This window comes from Periophthalmus magnuspinnatus, chromosome 19 (assembly GCF_009829125.3).
Source record: "Periophthalmus magnuspinnatus isolate fPerMag1 chromosome 19, fPerMag1.2.pri, whole genome shotgun sequence".
Classification (NCBI taxonomy): Eukaryota; Metazoa; Chordata; class Actinopteri; order Gobiiformes; family Gobiidae; genus Periophthalmus; species Periophthalmus magnuspinnatus.
Genome location: NC_047144.1, coordinates 16,090,584 through 16,115,390, shown reverse-complemented (window position 1 = coordinate 16,115,390; position 24,807 = coordinate 16,090,584). Strand labels below are relative to the sequence as shown.

At 39.7% G+C, this 24,807-nt stretch overlaps 1 non-coding gene across 1 annotated transcript; it reads left to right on the top strand.

Moving 5' to 3' along the window:
- Window positions 1-687: 687 nt before the first annotated feature.
- On the top strand, window positions 688-781 carry trnai-uau (transfer RNA isoleucine (anticodon UAU)). Its single transcript has 2 exons — window positions 688-725; window positions 746-781. It is a non-coding gene; the product is annotated as a tRNA-Ile (tRNA).
- The last annotated feature ends 24,026 nt before the right edge of the window (window positions 782-24,807 follow it).

The window sequence follows — 24,807 nt, the reverse complement described above, 5'->3', positions numbered from 1 at the left end:
AACTTAACATTTGACGTTTTAACTTAAGTTTGGGTTTTTATGGCATATTATATGAATCTCTTAGAAAACAAACAAAAATAAATACAAATAAATACAAATTAAAAACAAATTAAAAACAAAAACAAAGAAAGACAAATAAAAAACTAAAAACTAAAAAACAAAAAACTAAACAAAACACACACACAAAAACAAAACAATTGCATGTCCGTGAACAATTGGGTTTCTTTTCATTTGAACCCTCCTGGTCTTTTCTTTTTTCTAAAGCTAAAAAACGTTAGCCTCTTTACTGTAATCTTTGCATTGTGACCCAAAACATACAAAACTGGAAACGTTTTAAGTTTGGCTTTTTATGGCATATTATACTAAAACATCCCATACTTAAACTTAAAAACACAAAAAAAAAAAGAAAGAAAGAAAGAAAAATGAAATAAAATGAAAAACTAACAAACAAGAGCAAAAAAAAAAAAAAATCAATTGCATGTCTGTGAACATTTGAGTTTCTTTTCATTTGAACCCTCCTGGTCTTTTCTTTTTTCCAAAGCTAAAAAACGTTAGCCTCTTTAATGTAATCTTTGCATTGTGACCTAAAATTTACAAAACCCCGATTATCCGATTATCAGCTCGTATTGTGACGCGTCCCAGCCCGGTTACAGTTGTAAAGCGATTTTCCAGCCCGGATACAGTGAAGCTCCAGTGGCGCAATCGGTTAGCGCGCGGTACTTATACGACAGTAATCTGCAGAGCGATGCCGAGGTTGTGAGTTCGAGCCTCACCTGGAGCAGAGTTTTTAAGAAGAAACAAATCCAGGAAAGTCTTGTAAACATCTTGCAACAACAGCAAAGAGATTAAAGTTAACGCCAAAAGAATAAAGCTTTGTCTATTCCAGTCAGTTTGGGAAAAAAAGCTTCAGCAAGTGTATGTTTTTGAAATGTATGACTCACACATTTTCCTCGCTCTGAAGATATTTTTATACATTAATTGGAGGAAAAAACACAGATCTAATTCAGGGCTGCACCATAAACTAGTGAGGTCATGTTTACTTGTTGCTTCACATTATTTATTTATGTATTTATCTTTAGGACACGCCTCTGGGAACGCCTTGGGGTCCCACCGGAGAAGCTGGAGGACGTGTCTGGGGTGAGGGAAGTCTGGGAGTCCTTGCTTAGACTGCTGCCCCCTCAACCTGGCACCGGAAAATTGGAAAAAAATGGATGGATGGTATTTATCTTTATTTATACAGGGGAACCCAATGAGAGCACTTGCACTCTCTTTTCCATGGGTGTCTTGTTTAAAATACGACACAAACAGAAAAAACTAACAAAATAAATAAACAAGTCCATATAAAACATTAAAAACAGGAGCAGGTGTGTGTATAAAAGTCTGTTATTACATTATTAAATTGCAATTGTGTCACCAAAGTCTTTAGTTTTGCTTTTCCTTGCAGTGTATTCCATTTTTTGTGAAGATTAACAGTTTAAAAACCTCTTAACTGTCTCAGTTTTGGTGCGGCTCGTCCTTATCATGATGCAGTTATGTGATCTGGTATTAAATGTTTCAGTATCAATGATTACTAAACAGGTGAGGGATTCTGGCAGGTTTTGAAGTAGTCCCTTATAGATAAATTTCATACAGTGCTGTTCTCTGGACAATGCATTTTTTAATAGAGAAAACAGTGATGGGGTTTTGAATAGGGCTGGTCAGACAAATCTATCATGCAAATAGGCTATGTTTTATATGGCCAGTCATTACGAACAGTCTAATATGACTGGATATAAAGCACAAACTTCAACCCTTGTGGCAAAATTCTGAGTCATAACCCACAAAACGAGTTCAATCCAGAGAATACGCTTAAATGCAAAAAAAAAAAAAAAAAAAAAAAGTTTCCAATGCTTCCATTAATTTGACACTGCAGGCTACATTTACCTCTAAAACGTAATGGGTTTGACAAAAATGTAAAAAAAAATAAATCTCATTTGTGTTGCTCCTTGCGGTGAATGTTTTGTCTTGTGAAGCACTGCCCCCTCCTGGTCATTGTATGGAATTTTTTATATTTTGTAGAGACTGTAATCTGCCACTAGAGGGAGCTATGACAACAGACTCACTACTTGCTGGTGAGTTTGGGATGACTGTCATATTGTTATCATATTGTATAGTAAAGTTTTTTGTTTTGTTTTGTTATTTTAAATATAAAGAACTGTATTAAATAAGTAATTAGCTGTTTGTTTATGATTTGTCCTACAACTTAATGCTGAACGCCTCAAGGTAGTTTTTGTGAGTTTACATCCTTAATACATACAAAAATTCAGTTTCAGTGGTGTTCAGTTATGATCTTAGCATTTTTTACCAAATTCTGCAAAAGAGATTCACTCGAGTTGGCACAGTGTGTGGAAACACTGAGACCAAAAATCATACGTAAACTTTCAAAAATAGGTCAACAACATTTTTAGATCCAGGTAAGAGTTTATGTCGTCATTGTGGTTATGGTAAGGATGTAATGTCACAATATTGCATAGTCTAATGTGTGTGGTTGTGTATTTTTTTATTTTTAGTTTTACAAAATACATCTTATTTCACTGCAACTATTTCAAGGTCCTATGTGAACTCATGTGAGCTTTATGCCTTGTTGTGATGTTTCTTTCTCCAAAACATACCTGGAGCTGTGTTTTGTTTCATTCACACATGTCCGAGTAACACTTTATTATTACTCTGGAGCATAGTGGAGCACTTCCTGTATTACCACATGACATTACAAGGTGGAACAGGGTGTTTTCAGTTTGAGAGAAGAACTAAATATGCAGGTTTGTGTGTTAAACATGTGTGAATGAAACAAAACACAACTCCAGGTCTGTTTGTGATGAGAAAACAACATTAGACATAGATCAGAAAACAGTGTAATATGGGCCCTTTAATGTTCTGCCTCAGTGTCTTGAATCATCTCCTGTTTCTTTACTCCAACCTGCCCACGTCTTGTTTAAATCCCCGTATTCCCTCGTGTTCCTCTCAGTCTAATCTGTGTAAGCTGCGAATGAACAAGCAGAAGATTGGACTTAATGATGTGACCCAGATGTCCCAGGACAGGCTGAAAATGAGAGTGTTGCCCCCCACCAGACCCCTCCTCAAATAGGACACAATCAAGGAATTCCACCCCCCCTCCCTGCCTGCCTCCTCCGGTAGATTGGCTGGTGCTTCTGCATGACTCCATACAGTACTTTTCATTTGAGATTGGGTGTCTTTAAGCCGTCTTATCCCTGTAAATACTTGGGGAGGGGGACAGATTTGGGAGGCTCTGGTGGGCCACTTGTTCGCGGGACAGGAGATTAGACGAAACTGTTTTTTAATTTACTCCTCTGAGCTGTTGCCGTATAAGACCGTAACGCCAGCCCCAGTCATGCCCCTCTGTACTCTCTTAGTGTTCAAAGCAGAAAAGATAGCACAGTTTTCCATGCATTCCTCACATAAAACTTTAAAAAATATGTACTGATTGTTTAAAGTTGCATTGTGTAACTTTTCTGGTGAAGGATCTGCCACCAGCTAGTCTCCATGGAGATGTTATGTTCCACAGTATGACATGAAGTTTTATTTTTTATCTTACTCATTCAGTTATACAGGTGTTTTCATTGCTAAAGAGCATCTTGAAAAACATGCATTAGTGTGTGTGAGCAGGGCCGCCACTCCACAGATCTGACCTGTAACTTGGCCTGGTGGCATCACCTGCTTGGTTTTACAATGCTCACTATTTATCAGTCTATCTCTCTATTTGTCTGTCTATCTCTGTTTCTCGATCTCTCTCTATTTCTCTCTTTCTATTTTTCTGTCTCTCGCTCTCTCTTTGTTTCTCTCTCTCTTGCTATCTATCTATCTATACCTTTCTATTTCTCTCGCTTTCTATCTCGCTATCTATCTATCTTTTTCTATTTCTCTTTCTCACTATCTATCTCTCTATTTCTCTCTATGTTTCTCTCTCACTATCTATCTATATTTATCATCTATCTATCTATCTATCTATCTATCTATCTATCTATCTATCTATCTATATATCTATATATATCTATATATATATGTCTATCTCTCTATCTATCCATCTCTCTTTCTATCTTTAAAGTGCTGGTTTGTGATTTAAGGGACCGGGGAAACAAAAGACTGCCATCTATCTATCTTTTTCTCCCTATATATATCTCTATCTCTCTATCTATCCATCTCTCTCTATATCTATCTATCCATTCATCTCTATCTTTATCTGAAGTGCTGGTTTGTGTGTTTTGGATTTAAGGATTTAAGGGAGCGGGGACAAAAGGCTTAATATTTGGGATAAGCTGCAGTTGAACATCTCAAATCAGACTCTGATGATCAGATTCTGACAGAGATAATCCCTCGTCTTGGGAAATTAAAAAACACTTGTGATATGTGACCTTCTGCTCGTAACACGACTTTGAACATCACCACCAAACGCCACGGCCGCGTGTGCTCTAAACCAGGCCTTTCCCCAGGGGGCGCTCTCTGGGATATGAGGAGTTTTTCATTAATAAGAATCAAGTTTAATCTGAGGCTAGAATCACAAAATGACAAGGGATAAAGCTCCACACGACACTGTATCTGTGTGAATGTCTCCACACAAACTTATACAACACAGAGTAACTAGTAACTGTACTGTGGCCTACTGGGAATGTTACTTTCAAAACACAAAATCCCCCAAAATCTAAACTCTCTTACAAAAAACAGTGGTGGAAGAAGTTCTCAGTTGTGTCACTAAAGTAAAAGTACAAAAAACAGGAGCAAAAAAATACTCACGGAAAAGTAAAAGTATCACATGAAAAATCTACTTAAGTAAAAGTATTTCAATATGTACTTAAAGACTAAAAAGTAAAAGTATTTCATAATTTTGAAGTGTTCAAATGCATTGATTTTGATAAAGATTTGGGAATATTGTTCAAAAGAAACAATCAATTTTTTGGTATTTGTAGATGTTTTTAGAATAGATTTTAGATTATTATTGTGTTAAAAATAAACCCTCAGCCTTTTCACCAGGTCCCAAACAATAATAATAAAAAATACTTTTACTTTTCAGTCCTGGTCAATAATGTAGTGAAGTAGAAAGTACAGATACTGCTCTCAAATGTAGTGAAGTAAAAGTAAAAAGTATACACTCTAAAATGTATTTACAGGTACGTTTTTGTTTGTTTGTTTTTTACTTAAGTACAGAACTTTACTACTTTTACTTTGTTATATTCTACCGCCGGCCTAAAGACACAACATCATAAAAATACTGACATTTATTCTGTGTTCCCAGTACCACTAAATAATAGGCCACTGTATAATCAAAATAATGTCAGAGTAATTTTCACAAACTAGGAACTATACTCAGCATATTAAATGTTATTAAGCTTCTTCATAAAAATAATAACAACTGATCATTTGTTATGTGGGAAGAGGAAGTGCCTGGGACGAGGGAAGTCTGTCAGTCCCTGCTTAGACCGCTGCCTCCGCAACCCGCCCCGGATAAGAGGAGGAAGATGGATGGATGATCATTTATTGAAGAGGGTGCAGTGTATCTGAACAAATTCTGAAACTAAGAACCTACATTAGCCATTAGCCCTTAGCCGTTAGCCGTTAGCCTACATTTCAACATTCAGTTTCCTGTTTTTGCCTATTCTAAGTGTTTGGGCTTCACAATTTCAAACTTATTTTGCTTTTAAATTGTCAATTTCTATGGCAACTGTCCTAATTTTTCATCAATCTGTCTAAAATGTATTACATTTACATTTATTATTTATTTATTTTTTACTTTTTTTTTTTTTGTTTGTTTTTTTTACTTTAAATTGGATTGTACATATCGCCAACGTTAAATTATTCAAGTTATTCATATGTAAATCTCGGGAGTCACTGATTTGTTCTTCTATTTACAGAGAGAAAGGGAAAAAAAACGTTGATTTTAAGAACGACTCTCCTTCCTGCGTTGGTGTGCGCTGGTTTTGTAACGAGTGCATCCGAAAGATCCAATACATTACATATATTTGGGAACGGACCAATCAGAAAGCAGATCCGGACAGGGGCAGAGCTAATTGACACCCACTTCGGCCAATTACCTGCCGTTTTGACTCACCGTTCTGACCAATCAGAGGGCTTATGCCAAAAATAGCACCTCCTCTTGTTCAGCACCCAAAGTCGAAGGAAAGCTCTGGCCTTTCAATGGACGAAAGTGCTAGAATTGTCAGTGTTTTATAATATAACCAATTGTGTTGATTTGTTTCGGAGCGATCGGAATTGCCTGCGTTTAATGTGAGGGACAGAACTGGCGTCAACCATGCGTAAAAATCAACGCTATCCAACCAGGGGACCACCGAGAAAGGAATTATCGCCGCTCATCTGAGGCCAATCGCAATTATTTTTGTCAAATAAGGAAACACAACGTAGTTAGCTGGCTAGCGTTAGCTTCGTAGATAGGTAGGATAACGACTCTTCTTCACTATCGAGCAAAACCCGGGACGAAGTCAGGATTGGATCCGCGTATCAACAGGGAAACGTAAGTAGCATGCTAAGCTAACGGGTATGTGTGCTAGCCTAACGGGTATGTGTGCTAGCCTAACGTCATGAGCTAGCCGTTGAAGTTAGCCTGGTTCACACACTTAGCACATACACACACACATACACGGAGGCCTTGGCGCAGGGAGCAGTGGAAGTGGCGTGCTGCTGGACATGTGCTCACTACATAGGTATTTAACACACAAACGCGTGTCCAAAAGCAGACTCTGACAGCGGCTCCGGTACGTGACATATGTGTTGTGCAAGAACGTCGTCGGGTCGATACGGGAGCGCTGGGCAAATGCAGCCTGCTCCTGTTTGGGGAAAATAAATGTGTTCTGCACGTAGTTGTAATCACAGTATTAACTATCAGATCTATTTTTATAAGTATTATATATGTAGTTCAACTTTTTGTGTTTTTGCTAATTGTGAATGAGTAACAGCAGTATGGCTAGCTACACAACTTGGATAGGGTTGGGCTCACTATGTTAAATTGGTGTGTAAATGTCAGATGGAGGGCATGGGAACTATTTTTGAAAGAATCTGAATCAAAATATTGAGAATCTTGGAATATTTTAACGTTTGTGATAATGGGTGAGGCTATCAAGCTTACTTTAAAAACGTTTAATGTGCAAAATGACACCTGAATCATATAATACACAATCAATATAATACACACTTGACGCAATTACAAGGCAAGGCTAGTTTATTTCTATAGCACAATTTGTACACAAGGTATTTCAATGTGCTTTACACAATAAGGAAGACATTAAAATGACAATTCAGCAAATCAGAACATAAGTAATTACAAATAACATCATAGAATTAACATTAAAGGAGGCAAGTGTAGAATAAAAACCTTTCAGTCATATGCACAGCTAAACGGTACCCTTTTGAGCCTGGATTTTAATATTGTCAAAGTAGAGGCCTCTCTCACATCTTCAGGAATATTGTTCCAGGTTTTAGCTGCATAAAACTGAAAATTACTCATATTATGTCTATTTTTATTGGCAGAAAGACTTAATATGTATAAGCCCAGTAACAACCTCTTTTTACACATTTTTAACCATAAACCAGCTAAAAACATGTACATTTTGGCATTTTAAAGATCAAATTCTATCATACATTTTAAAACGGGTCCTTTAGACAGTATTTGGCCTGACACATTTAAGCCTTATATTAAACGACTTCTTTAGAATCCTAGTTACTTGCTTATAACCATAATTTCTACTGTATATGAACTTGCCACTCCGGTTACGTTAATGGCTGAATGATGACATACTTGTCTATTGTCCAAAGTCATCCCACATTCAGTGTATGTGTGCTGGTTCAAATCCTCGACAGCTACCAACAGAAGTCGATTATTTCACCAGTATTTCTTAAAACTAGATGGCACTTTGAATTATAGATTTTTGTGAGTGAAAGTAATTATCATTTGTTCAGTTGAAGAATACTTTTGGCACTTTTAGCCTTGTATGTTTCAAACAGTAACTTCTGTTCTATTTGGCACCACCCATTTGAAAGAAGAGCTGTGTCATTACTTCACCAGTGTTTTTTTTAACCTGTTGAGTTTAATTCGTTGCTTTTCAGACGCTAAAACTTTACAGAAAGTTTAAAATAAGTTTATAACCAGTTTCCAGACCGTATGGATTCAGTAGATGCTGATGTATAGGTGTCTAATCTATTGTCAGGGCCAAAAACAGATAATGACAGCTTAGTGGACTTTGACGTTCGGGTGTCAATGTTTAGCTATGCAATGTTAGCTGGTCAGACTAATGGCATTTCTAGCATTACCATATCACATTTGTATCAGCTTCAAATTTGCTTTCCATTTTAAGCTCTGTAAATGTAAATTTTTGTTGGTAGATGCGTATTTTAAATATTTGAATCTATACAATATATTATATAGCCTGCTAGTTTTTATAAGGTTTAGAGTGACCACATTTTCAAAATTCAAAACTGGGACACACCCAGGTTGAGATGTTTATATGAATAAAATGGTGAAAAGGGTGCTGTCCACTCTCGACTCACTTGTGGGTCAATATCATAGACTGTATGAAGAAGTGGCCTTAGTGAGTGACTGAAGCTTAACGCTATGGGTGACATCACAAACAAAGCTCATCAAGGCTAGCAGTTGTAGGAGAGAATTTGGAGCTGAGCCAATCTGGAGTGAGGCTGTTGAAGGTAACGCCCCTTTCCGCCCGCACCGCTGGTTTAACAGGGAGCGGGCACTTAGCAACGCTGTCAATTAAACCTGTTGCTAATACTTGCGGGAGAAACCTCATGGAAAGAATGTGCGTGATTTGTTTATTAATGTTCATATCTTGATTTATGGACAAGATAGTGAAACAAAAACATCAGGATCATGTAGAGTGGGTTAATACCAACATTTTTAGGCTCGTTGCAGCAGTTACAGAGAGAGGGTTGACAATTTTTCAATGTAAAGTGAGTTAGAGCCAGAGTCAATGGAACCGGAAGCGCACCCATGATCACTTCCTATTTGGAACGTGGCGGGTAGCAGGTTAGCTATGTCCTTTTATATATACTATCTCTGGTCAGTATATATTCTGAGGGGCTTCTGTCGGTGGATTTTTGCCATATGCTCATTTTCAAGCATGGTTTTCTGTATTTTAGCTAAACAAATGACAATCTGTTTCTCTCTGTTACTGTTGGCAGGGATCCAATTGGTCAAAAATAGGGACCCCTGGGATATTTTTTGTACAAAACTGGGACAAATCACTGGTTTTGGATAAATCCTGGTCATCCTGATCAGGTTATTAGGTGAAGGTGTAAAGCATTGTAGTCTCTGATAATCTCTTAAGCAAAGTCTTTAACTAAGTCTGTTTACAGTAAATTTCATTGGGATAATGACATGCCTGGTACAGGTTGTGGCTTCTCTTTGTGCTACATGGAAAGCTATTTTTGCCCCTCGCCACTCACGAAGTGATGGCGAGGGGCATTGTTCTTGCTGGGTTTCTTCTTATTTTTCCGCCAAAACAATCACAGTTTTCACCCCCTGAACGTCGACGAAAAGTCCCACATATAGGTATAGGATCGACCAGCTCGGCGAAAAATTTCATAAAATGTGCATCGCAACTGTGTCCGACACACACTGGCTCGACAGCGCCACCTAGAAATTTTGAGACTTTCGATGTAATAGGGAGGCCCGACTCAGATTTTGATGAAATTCGTACCAGTGATAGAGCTCATGGAGAGAAGCAAATATAATTATAGTGCTGCCCTATGATGGACAGAAAGTCGGCCATATTGGATCAAAAATTCGCCACTTCATTCACAGCGTGTTTTCAAAATTGTATCTAGTCCCAGGTTTTTGGTCCAAATGAGCTCAGATTTCACATGCCACATCTAGACACATGGGTTTTCATAAAACATTCACGTTTTCTCCAAATGCCACGCCTGTACGCCCCCGCCAAAAAACGCCTTTGTTTCCTGTTTATCTGATTCAGGCTCACAGACACATGGATCAGCCTAAAGAGCTCAAATTCTAACCAATTATGCAGAATAAAACTGTGAAAGAGAACCATAATGAGCATGTGGCCAGTGGCCTCTATAGCGCCCCCTACAGTACAGTTAAAAGACACAAATTTGTCCGATTGGCATGAAACTTGGGGAGATAATTGTGGACCTCAAAAGGCGCAAAAACGTCAAGTACACCGTATCTGTATTAAGGATGAGGTTGCTGGTGCAAAGCCACAGACCCTTACCCTAAAATAACAATTCGACTAGCCATTGACATACACTGTACAAGTCTACTTATAGAGTCATCATAGTGATAGCGTGCGCAGAAAATTGTACATGATGATGGCATGGCTTTTTACAGCAGATGTCTTTTCAGATGTAGCACTTAACCTTTTCACAGGTTCCTTTTGCATTTCCTGTAATTGGCCCTCGCCAATTACCTTTCCTGTAATTGGCCCTCGCCACTCACTGTGAGAGGCCTTTCCGCGGTTTGTTGTTATGTTGTTGTTATGCAGTTCTTCCCATTTGTCAAAGTGGCAAGGGAATTTCAATCCAATATGGCCGACTTCCTGTCCATCATAGAGCAGTGCTTCAATTCATTTTTATGCTCGTCTCATGGTGCCCTATCACTGCTCTGATTTTTGTGAGTGTATTCCAAAGTTAACCAGCCTCCTCTCCCATAAGGGTCACATTTTAGGTGGCACTGTTGAGTCAGGGGGCATGGGACATTTTACCGATTCCAATTTTATAAAATTTTTCTGAAGGGGGGTGGATAGCGGACGGGGGATGGCCGGGCGGGGGAAATGGTACGTGGGGGCAGTGGCCGGCCCCGGTGGTCGTGCGGGGGGGCAGTCGCGAGGGGGGCGAGGGCCATCATCGCCGCTTGAGGCTTTAATTGAAGTTGAATTTTAAAAACTGTTGTTAGATCAGTGTGAGTGTTGTTAGCAAAACAGTAGCTGCTAACACTATTTGAATATGTGGGAAAATGTGTATATAGTGTCATATTGCAATATACTTCCCTAGTAGGAGAAATGGCGCCGTTTATCCTCACATACTGAAGTAAATGTATTCTGTATATTTCAAATCAATATGTGTAATGCTCCCACATCGTAATACATTTGAACTTGTTGTTGCCTTCTACTGCACACCACTTATATTCACAATCATGCTTTGTCATTCTTACAACAATTTTAACCATAGACTGTATAAAGAAGTCGACTAAGTGAGTCTGACATCATCCATAGCGTTCGACTCCAGTCAAATGAAGGCTAGCAGTTACGGCGGCGAATTCGCAGCCGAGTTCCATATAAGGAATTCCAACTGCAAGTATGATGGCAACTAAAGAGCCAATCTGGAACAAGGCTGTTGAAAGTAACGCCTCTTCCCACCTGCACCTGCTGGTTTAGGAGGGAGGGGCACTTGGCAACGCTGTCAGTCAAACCTGTTGCTAACGGGATGACGGTTTTTCAATAGAAAGTGAATTGGAGCCAGAGTTGATGGAGCCGGAAGCGCAGCCATGCTCACTTCCTATTTGGAACATGACGGCTAGCAGGTTAGCTATGTCCATTTATATATACAGTGTATGATCTTAACATACGCAGAACATAAGAAGCAGATGCAGTGTATTATTATAGCAGGGGCATAGTACAGGTTGTGACAATCGTATGAGACCTAACACTAGGTTTAAAGACCCTATATCTCGCCATTGCTGATCTATTTTACTTTATAATGTTGTTTCCTCATCACGAACAGACTTGGAGTTGTGTTTTGTTTCATTCACACATGTTTAACACACAAACCTGCATATTTAGACTGTGTTCATTTCTCAAACTGAACAATCTCCGTCCCTTCTTGTGTATATCACAGCAAGACACTTCACCCACATTACCTAGTATGAAAGTGGTGTGTGCGCGAATGATAGGTGGTGGTCGGAGGCCTGTCACGATATGAAATTTTGAAGTTGAATATATTGCAGAAGAAAATATAGATGATAAACGATAATATTGAAACAAATTTTTGCTACGGATACACCCTAAATCAGAATTGTACTAAAAAACTATTCTAAAAACATGAGTTGCAGTTGTAGTAATAGTAGAATGAAACACTTTAGTAGTTAGTTTATATCTGTAACGAGTCATAAAAGTTACTTTTTCAACCCTCCACAGCTCAAACCTTACCATAGAACAGAAAAATACCAAAACGTTCCCAACTTCTACAGAGAAAAAGTTCCCGTGGTAAATGTTGACCCCAAAATGTATGGTGCCATTTATCATATATCTAACAATAAATTGATATAGTGAGTATCGTGACAGATCTACTGATACTGATATCGATACTTTGATTTAAGTATGTGCCGATACCTGATATTATGAGATACCAGTGTAGAGACTGTAATGGCACTTATTTCCTTAAAATACAGTTCACTTATTACACAAGAGGTCCAGTAGTGTTATGTAATGCATGTTTTAGTTTGAAAGAATATGTTGAATAAAGCAGATTTTTATTCATGTTTTTTTTTAAGTCACAAATGAAAAGAGGAAAAACATGACCAAGTCAAATCTAAGGTTTTATTTTGATGGAGGCTATGTCTGAATGTCTCCCCCAGCCCTTAACCCCTCATTCACTCCAAAGGCCCGCACTCATTCACAGAGAGCTTCAGACTAAGCTCACTACTTTCAAGTCACGTGACTCAGACGTCTGGGTGAAAAAAGTCTAAAGGCTAAACTCTGATAAAATTTGATTCCTGTCATAAATAATGATCAGACTGGACTGGCACGAGTCTTTATGGACTAATAATCAGCAAATCAATCAAACTAGAACTCACCTAAACAGACTAGATTAAAAAAAAAAAGATGTCTGAGATGTAGAAATTATCGGTTTATTTAAGAGAGTTTTATACATAATCAGCGACCCACAGTGCGATAAACCAGCGCTTCTATCAGCCTCATTCAGTCGCGTTGTACCCAGTTAAAGATCTATCTCTGTCCGCTGTTGTTTTTCCAACTCTCACAGTGTACTGTGGTCCATATTGACTGGTCTAGTGAGCAGCACTTGGCACTAGTTTTCAAGGTGCATTGTGGGAAATTTTGAGTGCTCTATTTTTTCACTCACTGGACATTTGAACACCACTAAAAATGGCGTGACACATAAATGGTGAGTGCCCTAAGGAGGGGACAGTGTGGACATTCAAACACAGCCAGAGTTTCATTAGTAAAAAGCATGTTTTTTTTTGTTTGATAAATGAAAAAAGGAAATAAAAATATCATTATCATAGTTCTTATAGGGCTCATATGACACTATTCTCTGATCTGTTTTAATGTTGTTTCCTCATCACGGACAGACCTGGAGTTGTGTTTTGTTTCATTCACACGTTTGTTTTTGATGTGTAATAACATTTTAACATGACTTAAATCTCACAAGAATCAGTTTTGTGTAATACTGCACCTTTAACAGTCATATTGTACATCGTTTGGGTGTACTGTTAATGCACACATCGTAGGGTTTGGGGCTGGTTCTTAGAAAGAGGCCCGAGCCCCTGTCTCTGCTCCACAGTGAGTCACTCTATAACAGTGTGCAGTGCAAACATAATGCGAGCTTCTCCTGGACGACACTGCAGCGGCCTCATATGAACCCATCGTTTACAGCAACTGCTCCAGTACGGCTCGTAACGCTCCCGGTTTCATTTAGTCTCATCTCTACAGGCGATGATAGAATTACTCTGTTTTATATGTGCAGATGGTGAATGTGAGGGTAAAAAAACAAAAGCGCGCACAGGATTTTAAAGGTCCTATATTACACAAAACTGACTCTTGTGAGGTTTAAGTCATGTTCTAATGCTATTACCTCCTCAAAAACAGACCTGGACTTGTTTTGTTTCATTCACACATGTTCGAGTAACCCTTTATTATTAGTCTGCCTACATCTCCAAAGCTCAAAATGCTCTGTTCCACCTTGTGATGTCATGAAGTGGTAGTTTTCAAGCCAACATCTACTTTTTACCTTTAGTTCAGTAGAGATTGCCAATTCCAGGGCTGACATCAACCAAATGATTCTATTGAAAGTGTATGGAGTTTAAAAACACAGTGGAGCTTTTCCTGTGTTACAGCATGACATCACAAGGTGGAACAGAGAAGAAATCAACCTAAATATGCAGGGTTTGTGTGTTAAATGTGTGTGTATGAAACAAAACACAACTCCAGGTATATTTTTGACGAGGAAACAACGTAACAGATCAGAAAACGGCATAATACAGGCCCTTTAAAATATATAAATTATATTCTGACTTGAACTGATTTTTTTCGACCCTTGTTAGTTCCTGATCCTAAAAAATAGTCTTTTCTTAGGTGACCTAAAAAGGTAGAAGGTTGAGCTCCTCTGTGATCGGCTTTGACTTTTTATTTCGTCTTCAAATAGTTGACTTTTTTGCCTTTGTTGCTTTTGCTGTTGTACAGATTTGCAACTGAAGCTGATAAGACCTGACCTGTGTCTGCTCCGGCGTTTGAGGACAGGCTTCTTGTTTATTATTACGGTCGACACATTTTTAACCAAATAAGGCTGAGTCAAGTCTGGGGACTGAAGGATTCGAGACAGAGGAGATTTATGACCGATAGAAATCATAGCAATAGACGATTTTTATCTGTCTATTGTTCCATCTATTTTACAGTTTCATAAAACCATGCTGTTGTCTAAAGTGTATTTTTGCATGTGTTTTAGATAGAGATCGATTGATATGTTTGTTTTTTTTCATCCAGGGCAACTGATGGTGATGTTTTTGAGCTGATATGTTGAGCTAATTTTGATTATTTTCTCCAAATTATGTCATTTAAATTTACTATAAACTCCCTCCAAGCCCGTTTTTTTACCACAATCCTATTAGAGTCTGCGTTGTCATGTTTTGTGCAGGAATCTCTTCGTATTAAAGAGTTCAAGTAAAGGTTTGTGCGTATATTTTAGGCAGCAGATCAACCACAACTAAATATCAGCCAGTGCAGGAGATTTAAGGCTGATAGCCGATACGCTAGAAAGTCCAAATATCAGCCAACTGTTATATAGGTGTGTCTCTAGTTTTAGAGCGGGGAGTTTGAACTCTGACCCTGGGCTAAACACGTCCCTCAGGCTCTGGTGAACTGGCCCACATTCAGGGACGTACTTTTTAGTGCTGGTTTTAATAAGTGAATATTTCTATGCAAGATGGGCCTGATATTGTGGTTTTCAGCCTGACTTTTTTGGCAGCACTTTAAAACCACAGATATAAGCAGCATTTTAATGCGATTCACGTATTGACAAGAGATCGACCAATATGGGTTTGTTCAAGACTGATGGTGATTGTTTAGAATCCAGAGAAACCGATGGCCGATCAGCTCTGCCGATATTTCTGGACCAATTTTGATCATTTTCCCCAAAAATATATGAATTGAAATGACCCATAACCCATAATGCAGCTGTGTAATCTCACTTTATGAATGACATTGTTGCACTAAAGTGTTAAAATAAAGTTTAAGCAGCTATTGGCGAATCAAACCAAATATCGGTCCTTGCATGAGATTTAAGGCCGATAACCCATATACAAAAGAGTGCAAATATCGGCTCGATATATATGCAAACTGATATATAAAGGTCTATCTCTAGTGAAAACTTTGGGACTGTGACACTTGGTCTATGTTTCAGACTCTCCATATAAAAAGTGTACACAGCCCTGGTTTAGAGTCTGTGTCGTCCAGATAAAGAGAAACTCTTATCCAAATACAAGTACTACTTTAAATACAAATAATGTTATAATTTGTGAGTGTAAGGCGACCTTAGCCGACCTCACCCATCTTCGCCTCCATTCCCCGGTGCTGGTGGTTACTGTGTTCTGTTGTAATGAATTGTCCCACTGCAGCTTAAGTAGAAATGGAGTTGTATTATTTATGAGCAGAAAAGTCCCTGTGCCAAAAGTGCTTGAGTGAGCTTGGATGTGCCTGTTTGACATTAGCAACAAGAACGAGTCTTCAGAGACAAACTAGGGTTTACACTGGCCCAAAACAAACAAACACAGGGTTAATTACACAGAAGCTGCCAGTGTTTCAAAATATAACAAATGCAAATCTGTAGAGTGGATTTTCATCTTTAAATCAATCTTGAAGTCAATTTTTACATATCACATCAGTTCATTTGGAAGTTTCTGGTAATATATGTTGGATGCACTTCCGGCTCCACTGACTTGGCTCCAATTCACTTCACATTGAAAAACCCGTTCTGCATGATCCTGATGTTTTTATTTAGCTATTTTTATCCGAAAATCAAGACATGAACATTGATAACAAATAAATTAGTTGCTTTCTTTCCCTACCGCTAGCGTTTGGTTAACAGCGTTGCTAAATACCCGCTCCCTGCTAAACCGGCGGTGCAGACGGGAAGGGGCGTTAACTTCAACAGCCTTTTGACAACCCTATGATGGACTAAAAACTCTCTGTAAACTCTCTTTATCACAGAAGCTTTTATCAGTGGTGGGTCAGTTATGGGCTTGTCCATTGCTGTGTACTATCTAGCCTGGTCCTGTATGACTCAAAATGGACTCTCGTGAGCATTAAGCCATGTTATAATGGTGTTACCTCCTCAAAAAGATACTTAGAGTTGTATTTGTCTCATTCACACATGCTTGAGTAACACTTTATTAGTCTGTCTACATCTCCAAAGCTCAAAATGCTCTGTTCCACCTTGTGATGCCATATAGTGGTAGTTTTGAAGTTAGAAACTATTATTTACCTTTTTAGTTCAGTAGAGATTGGCGTTTCAGGTCTGAAATGATTCTAGTGAAGGTGGAGCTCATGACATCACAAAGTGGAACAGAGCGTTTTCAGTTCATTTTTACTCGCAGTATTTATCATGGAAGCTTTTATCAGCGGTCAGTCAGTTATGGGCTTGTCTATTGCTCTGAACTATCTCCTGGCTGTGTTAAGTGCCTCCATCTGAAGCCACGCCTGCATTAGATGTAATGGTGAGTTGCGTTTTGAGCTTCGTTTGACCCAAGTTGACCGGCCGCCCGCGAAGGACCCGGTGGAGCTGGAGCAGTTGATTAGCATTAGTCTTATGAGTCAGCAGCAGTCAGTGTTACAGAGCAGATGACATTTAAACAAAGGCTTTTCCAGAGCCAAACCACAATGCGTTCTCTGTGTACACTACCAAACCTGCAAGCTGAGACAACTATTAAATAACCAAACGAAACTATAGCTGGAAGACATCTTGAAAATGTGTTGATGTCGTTGGGTTGTCAAAAGTATCGAAACTCAGATGCTAATTTTCGATTAAAACTAGTATCCAAATCTATTTACTCGTTTGAGCAGTACAAAGTGTTGGTCCAAAACAGTCACATTTACAGGACTGAAATGAACCTTTCCTGAATTGCTTTAGAATGATCTCGAGCTGTATCAGAACAAGTAAAAGACACATAATCTACTTCTTCATATCATCTATGGCATGTACTAGTCTAAATGAGTGTGACGTCACCCACAGCGTTCGGCTCCAGTCAAATGAAGCTCATCGAGGCTAGAGCAGTTATAGGGGCCAATTTGGAGAACTCCATATATGGAATTCCAATCGCAAGTATCATAGCAACCAAAGAGCCAATCCGGAGCAAGGCTGTTGAAGGTAACACCCCTCCCACCCACACCACTGGTCTAGCAGGGAGTGGACGGCCATGGACCACTATGGAACCTACCTGGACAATTGAGGGATTACACAGATAGAAGGCCACATGGGCATAGAAAAGAAAGTACTACCATTTAATATTAAACATCCTATCGTCTAAAGAACGTGTTTTTATTAATATCATGGTATCGGTATTGAGTCTCTTCCTTAGTACTGAAATCGATTTTCAAAATTTTTGTTTTGAAATAATAGATGTTTTGGAAATGTTTAGAATTAAAATATGAAGTTTATTGTCTATATTCAAACCATTAACACGACAGAATGAGACCGAAGCATCTCGTGTATGAAGTCTCAAGGCTATAGAGTTACTTTTATGGTCCATCGGCTCTGTGTGCGATACTTGAACCTCCACCCAGACGTTCAGGTGGATTTCAGTACATTCCTCATACACTGGCCCTTCCTTAATTACACCAAGTGTTGTAATATCTTTACAAATGGATTTTTTCCAGAATAGATTTGTTTTTTCTAAAATGTTTTGAAGAATTATTAGGCATGCACCAATGCAGCATTTTCAGTTCCGATACCTTTACTATAGCTTTAGAGGTCGTATGTTACACAAAACTGACTCTTATGAGATTTAAACCATGTTCTAATGCTGTTACCTCCTTAAAAACATACTTGGAGGAAACAACATTATAACATAGATCAGAGAATAGCGTAATATGAGATCTTTAAGTATCTGCTGATTCCCGATAACAACTGATAGACAGAGGAGAGACTGAAAACAGCATTTATTTCCTTAAAATAAAATTAGAACAAGACAAAACTGATCCGAATGTGTTATGTAGCAGTTAATCATCTCTCAAGTAACGACAAAACAACTTTGTATAAATGAAAGTTCAGATATTATGAGAATTTCTGTGCCAAATGCAACTAGTAAAAATAGTCTAATCACATTAATGTCCAACCACGATATTGGCCAAACTGATATTTGGAAGCCGATCCAGCAAATTTTTGCATTTTTGCATCAGGAATTCCCATTTGAATGTTTTGATCTGTCGCATCTGAAGCTGTTCTTATGGTAATGTTCCTTTATTGTGTTTTTATGTGTGTTCTGTGAGCGGGCAGAAGCTGGAGTGATGGTTAACACTCGGGGGAGCCGGTGGAACGATGGAACACTCAGTTGAATACTTGACTCTGATTGGCGCGTCACGAGAGCAGAGCGTTCCGAGTAATCTTTCAAACCTATAGTTGAAAGAAAACACAGGCATCTTTCCCATTTGGCAGTGGCAGCATGTGTTTGAATGGGAGCGTCTCTATGTGTGTTTTTGTTTTGGTTCATTTCTAGTGTAAGACATTATAATATTTGTCTCAAAACATGGTGAATATTTTCTTTTTCTATTTTTTTTTTTTTCTGTGTTGTGATGTTTTCTCATCACAAACAGACCTGGAATTGTTTTGTTTCACACATGTTTAACACACAAACCCTGCAGATTTAGGCTGAGTTCTTCTCTCAAACGGAAAACACTCTGTTCCACCTTGTGATGTCATGTGGTGATACAGGAAGTGCTCCACTGTGTGTTTAAACTCCATACAGCTTCACTAGAAACATTTGGATGATTTCAGACCTGGAATTTTTAATCTCTACTGAACTAAAAGGTAAAAAGAGCTGTTAACTTGAAAACTACCACTTCATAACGTCACAAGGTGGAACAGAGCATTTTGAGCTTTGGAGATGTAGACAGACTAATAATAAAGTGTTACTCAAAACAAAACATAACTCCAAGTATGTTTTTGAGAAGGTAACAACATTATAACTTAAAGCTACAAGAGTCCATTTTGCATAATATAGTACCTCCAAATAAAAACAGCTTACTTTAATTTAAAAATAGATTTGATGTAACGACAGATTCAGAAATAAAAACATTGTAATAATCTGTTTGCTCCGGTTGCCAGCTCTCTCTCCGAGGACGAGCCGGTCTGTTTTTGCTTGAGCGCCTCTCTGCAGCGTTGCATAACCGTTTGCTGCTTCCACTTCTCTCTCTCCCCTCTTCTCCTCCACCCTCTCTCCCTCTCTCGCTCTCTCTCTCCGTTCAGAGCCGGGTTTTAAATAGTTTTTGGCCGCAGCTCTCGCCCAAACATCGTAGTCGGGGGAGTTGGTTTCATGACGACACCAGCGACAGAGTTTCAGCACATAATAAAAGTAGTTTCACTTCTTGTTGTTTTTTTTTTAAAGCAGTTTCAATACTTTGCGTAAAGCCTCACTGTGGAACATTTCTGGTGGTGGGTTTTAACATCTGGGGTCTGCTGTCACCATGGAAATGTTATTGCTATGTATGGAATCTTCCACAGTATGACATTAAACGTATTTATTCGATTACAGGTTAGAGCGGGGTCACCTCTCCACAGATCTGACATGTACTGAACTCAACCTGGAGGCGTTACATAGCTGTTTCCATGGAGATAGATATGTTTAATGCCATACTACATGGAACATTCCTGGCAAAACGTTAATATCTCCATGGATACGAGCAGGTGGTGGAGCTTCCCAAAGAAATGTACCACAGTGCGCCTTTAAATTTAAAATGTCTATGTGAAAAATTCAGATTTTTTTTTTTTTTTTTTTCATTTTAATTAAATAGTAAAAGAAAATAATGTATCTTTTCTCAGAGTTTAGAAAAAAATACTGTGTACCATAATGGGATGATGCAATACTTTTCTTTTCTGGCAGCTGTGTGTGAGAAAGAGGGAGAGGGGGAAGAGTGGAAAGAGAGAGGGGGCAAACAGAGAGAAGGGAGGGTAAGAATAGTATTAGGAGAGAGGGAGGAGAATGGAGGGAAATGGAGGAGTAAAAGGAGGGAGAGGGGCAGACAGAGGAAACAGGGAGAGTAAGATTAGTATTAGGAGAGGGGGAGGAGACTGAGGGAAATGGAGGAGTAAAGAGAGAGAGGGAGCAGACAGAAGAGGGGGTAGAGTAGGAATAGTATTAGGAGAGAAGAAGGAGATTGAGGAAAATGGAGTAGTAAAGGGAGAGAGGAGAAAAACAGGAAGAAAGATAGGGGTGAGAGAGGATAGGGAGAGTGATGAGAGAGCGAGGGAAGTGTTATGACAAGAGTAACACAGAAAAGACAGACGGAAAGAGGAGGATAGAGAGAGTGCAGATAGAGGGGTGAATAAATGGGGAGTATGGAGAGAGTGGAGGGGAGGAAAGCGAGGTGGAAGAAAGCTAAAGCGGGAAACGCAGAAGAGGAGGGGAGCGAGAGACGGTGGGAGAGGGGCAACAAGACTGGAGGGAAAATGAGGAGGAGCGAGAGAAGGGGTGAGAGGAGGACAGAAGGGTGGAAGAAATTAGTTTAGAGAGAAACCTAGGAGAGAGCGAGCATGAGAAAAAGGAGGGAGAAAGGACTAAAGAGGGAAACAAAAGAAGAATAGAAAGAGAGAAGGGTGGAAGAGGTGGAAAAAAGGATTAGAGAGAGAAAGAGGGATGAGGACAGTGAGGGTGGAGAGAGAGAGAGGGTGACGTCTTTGAAAGGAGCTGAAAGCGTTAAGGAGAGAGTAGTAAAGGGGGGCAGGGAGAGTGAAGCGATGGTGTGATGAGGTTTGAAAGAGCAGGAGGTAGAGAAAGAAAAATGGAGAGATGGAAGAAAGGAGTAAAGACAGAATGAAGAGAGAGACTGAATGTCTGTGAATGGAGGTATAATTCTTAAGAACAGTAGAGAGAGAAGGAGAGAGTAGAAGGAAGGGGGCAGGGAGAGTGGAATGATAGTGTGAAGAGGTTAGAAAGAGCAGGAGAGAAAGAAATAGAGATGGAAGAAAGGCAGAAAAAGGGGAGAACAATGAGAGTGTAGAGAGAGAGAGAGGGGGAGAGAGGGCGATGTCTGTGAATGGAGCTATAATCCTTAAGGACAGTAGAAAGAAAGAGAATGAATCAAAGAGTAGTAAGAAGGGGGCAGGGAGAGTGGATTGATGGTGTGAAAAGGTTAGAAAGAGAAGAGGGAGAGAGAGAGAGAGAGGAGGGAGAGAAAGAAAAATGGAGAGAGCTGGAAGAAAGGCGTAAAGACAGAAAGGAGAGAGAGACTGAAAAAGGGAGGAGGACAATAAGAGTAGAGAGAGAGGGAGTGTGATGTCTGAATGGAGCTATAATGGAGGCTGCATGTTTGCACTGTAGGGCGGGCTGTTGCTAGGCACCCACAGTGTTTGTTTTATTTTTAGCGAGTAGCGCAGCCGCCGAGCATAGCAGAAATCTCCCTTCTCTGGCACTTTCTCTTTAAAAATATTAGCTCCACATCGTAGCCCGAATTCCGTCTGCACCTGTAGACCTGTCCCGATAACAAATCCTCAAGTTTGATTATATTTAACTTATTTATGACACTGACACGTTGTCCCCCCCAAACTATTGAAATCTTAAATGAATCCCATGATGAAACGCTTCTAACGAGGTTCTTCTTGCTCTGGAGGGTGGAATACAGAACTTCGATGACTCAAAACTTATTGTAGTACTGAAAAATAACACGGGGACATTGGACCAATCGCAGAGCAGCGCTGTGGTTTGGGCGGAAGCCAGAAGTGAAGCTCCCAAACAAACCAATGCAAACATGGCCGACGTACTTGAGCCCATTTGAACAGACATCTGGACTGTTTTGATTGTGAGAAACAGCTGAGGGAAGCGCTTCATGCATTTGGGGAGAGGGGATATGTTTGTGCCTTTTTCTCAGCTGGATTTAAAGTCTAAAGTTTGATTTTCCTGATGTAGTGACGCTTCAGCAAATCAGCTCGGAGTATTCACCCTGATAGGTTTGGATTTTGTAGTGATTATGTGCAGAACTTTACTCAGAATGCTACACATACCAGTCTGGGTTAGCTTGGTTGGATCCTCTTTGAGCTGCTGTGGGTGTGTGGACCTGAGCGTGGGAGACTGGGGGGGGGGTCCGTCTCACTAAACAGGGACAGGGGGATTATGGGTATTTAGATCTTAGTTCTGTTACATGTGAAAAGGCAGGTGTATGTCTGAAGTGTGGCCTTTGAGCGGAGCTGCGTTGAATGTGTGAATGGCGGCCCCACCCTGACGGACATCTGAGTGTGCGTGTGTATTTATAGCAGTGTCGTGTGCAGACGGTGACGATGCATCTACCCGCTCTGGGGCACTCCTCCTCGGGACGTGCCAGCCTTTTTTGGGCACATGCCTGTCCCCCAGAGCGGAGCAAGGCTGGAACAGAAAAAAACTATTTAGAACTATGTTGACAACTATAGGCGACAGGGGCTCAGCTGGTAGAGCGTTTGTCCACTGAGCCGAAGGTTGGCGGTCCGCATCCCGCTCTCGGCATAAACACCATTGGTTGAGTGGTCAGATCCACTGGCCCACAGGTTGGCGGTGCGATTCCAGCTCCCACAGATGAATGTTGTTGTTGTGTCCTTGGGCAAGACACTTAACCCACTTCACCCCCCCAGTGTCTGTGCTATATAAAAATGTGACAGTTTACCATGTTTAGAATTGAGATAATTGTGTTATTTCTATATTTTATACTTTTTGGCACAATATGTTGAGTTAAAGGGACACTTTGAATGTTCCGCTGTGAAGCATTAAAGGGGTCTGTTTGTTTCGTGTTTGCGATTACACATGTTCAGAATTATCCTAAAAAACAGGCATTCTTACTGGAAGTGGACTCGCCTCTCCATAGATCTAACCTGTAACTTGACCTGGCGTTGTCATCTCCTTGTCTCCTTGGAGATAGATTAATGCCAACTGTGGAACATTCCAGGCCTTTCCATGGAGACAAGCAGGTAGCAGATTCCCCTGTAAAAAGTTCCACATAGGCCTGTCACTATCATCACTCTATCCGCTTGTCATTCAGTTTATGAAAGATGGAACAAGATTTTTTTGAGTCAGTATTTTTCATCTGTAGTTTTTCTTTGCACTACTGGGGATTCTTGTGTTGTTTTTTGATTATATGATCAGATTTAAGCCTTAAAAGGTTGAATTAATAACGTGTATACCCTATTACAGATATAAGTGTTTCATTCTGCTGTTTATTTACTGCAGCTCATGATTTTTAACAATATAGTAGATTTATAATAGTTTTTGTGGTTTAAATCTGCCTTTGGCTCTTGCATCAGTGGCATAAATTAGTTTCAATATTATCATCTATGTTTACTTCAGTGATATATCGAGCTTACTTTATGCAAATATGTGATCGATATGTGATCAGGCCTAGTTACACACTGCCGCTTTAAGTCCACTTTAGCCCGATGTTGTTTCCTTTAAGGCTTGTCTGGGCTCGTATCGACTCTGACCCAAGGCCGTGAGGGGCTGAGCGTTTCTGGACATTTAGACCTGGATTGATCTGTTTGTGGGAAAACAGAGCGCCACATAGAGGTTAAAGAGCGTTGGTGCTGAGTCAGGAGTCTGTAGATCACTGCAATATTGAGTCAGGGAAGTGCGTCGCCATGGCTATTAAGGAAAACACTCTCTGACTTCTTCATTTCTTGAAGAATTATTTTTTGGTCTATTCTTTCTATTATTCTATTCCTCTTTTTTACTTTTTCTCTCTCTTTCTCTCTCCCGCTTTTCCCTCCCTCTTCTTTGCTCTCTTTTTCCCTCTCCCTCTTCCTATCTGTCTCTCCTTCTTTTTCTCTCTCCCTCTTCCTCTCTCTCCTTCTTCCTCTCTCCTTCTTTTCCCCTCTCCCTCTTTCCTCCTTCCTCTCTCTTTCTCCCTCCTTTTCCCTCTTTCTCTCTCTCTCCCTCCTTTTCCCTTTCTCGCTCTCTCCCTCTTTTTCACTCTTTCTCTCCCTCTTTTTGCTCCCTCTCTCTCCAACCCTTTTCCCCTCTCTTTTTCCCTCTCTTCTTCCTCTCTCCCTCTTTTTCTTTCTCTCTCCCTCTTTTTCACTTTTTCTCTCTCTTTCTCTCTCCCACTTTTCCCTCCCTCTCTTTGCTCTCCTCTCTGGACTCTTTTCCCTCTCCCTCTTTCTATCTGTCTCTCCTTCTTTTCTCTCTGCCTCTTCCTCTCCCTCTCCTCCCTCTTTCTTCGTCGCCACGGTTATAAAAGAAAATACTCTGACTTCTCCATTCTGTGAAGATTTATTTTTATTTTATTGGCACATTGCATATACACTTTTTCATTGAATTTTTCCTGTAAATTCCCCTGTTATTTATCGCTTAGTTTTAATTTTTTACTTTTTTAA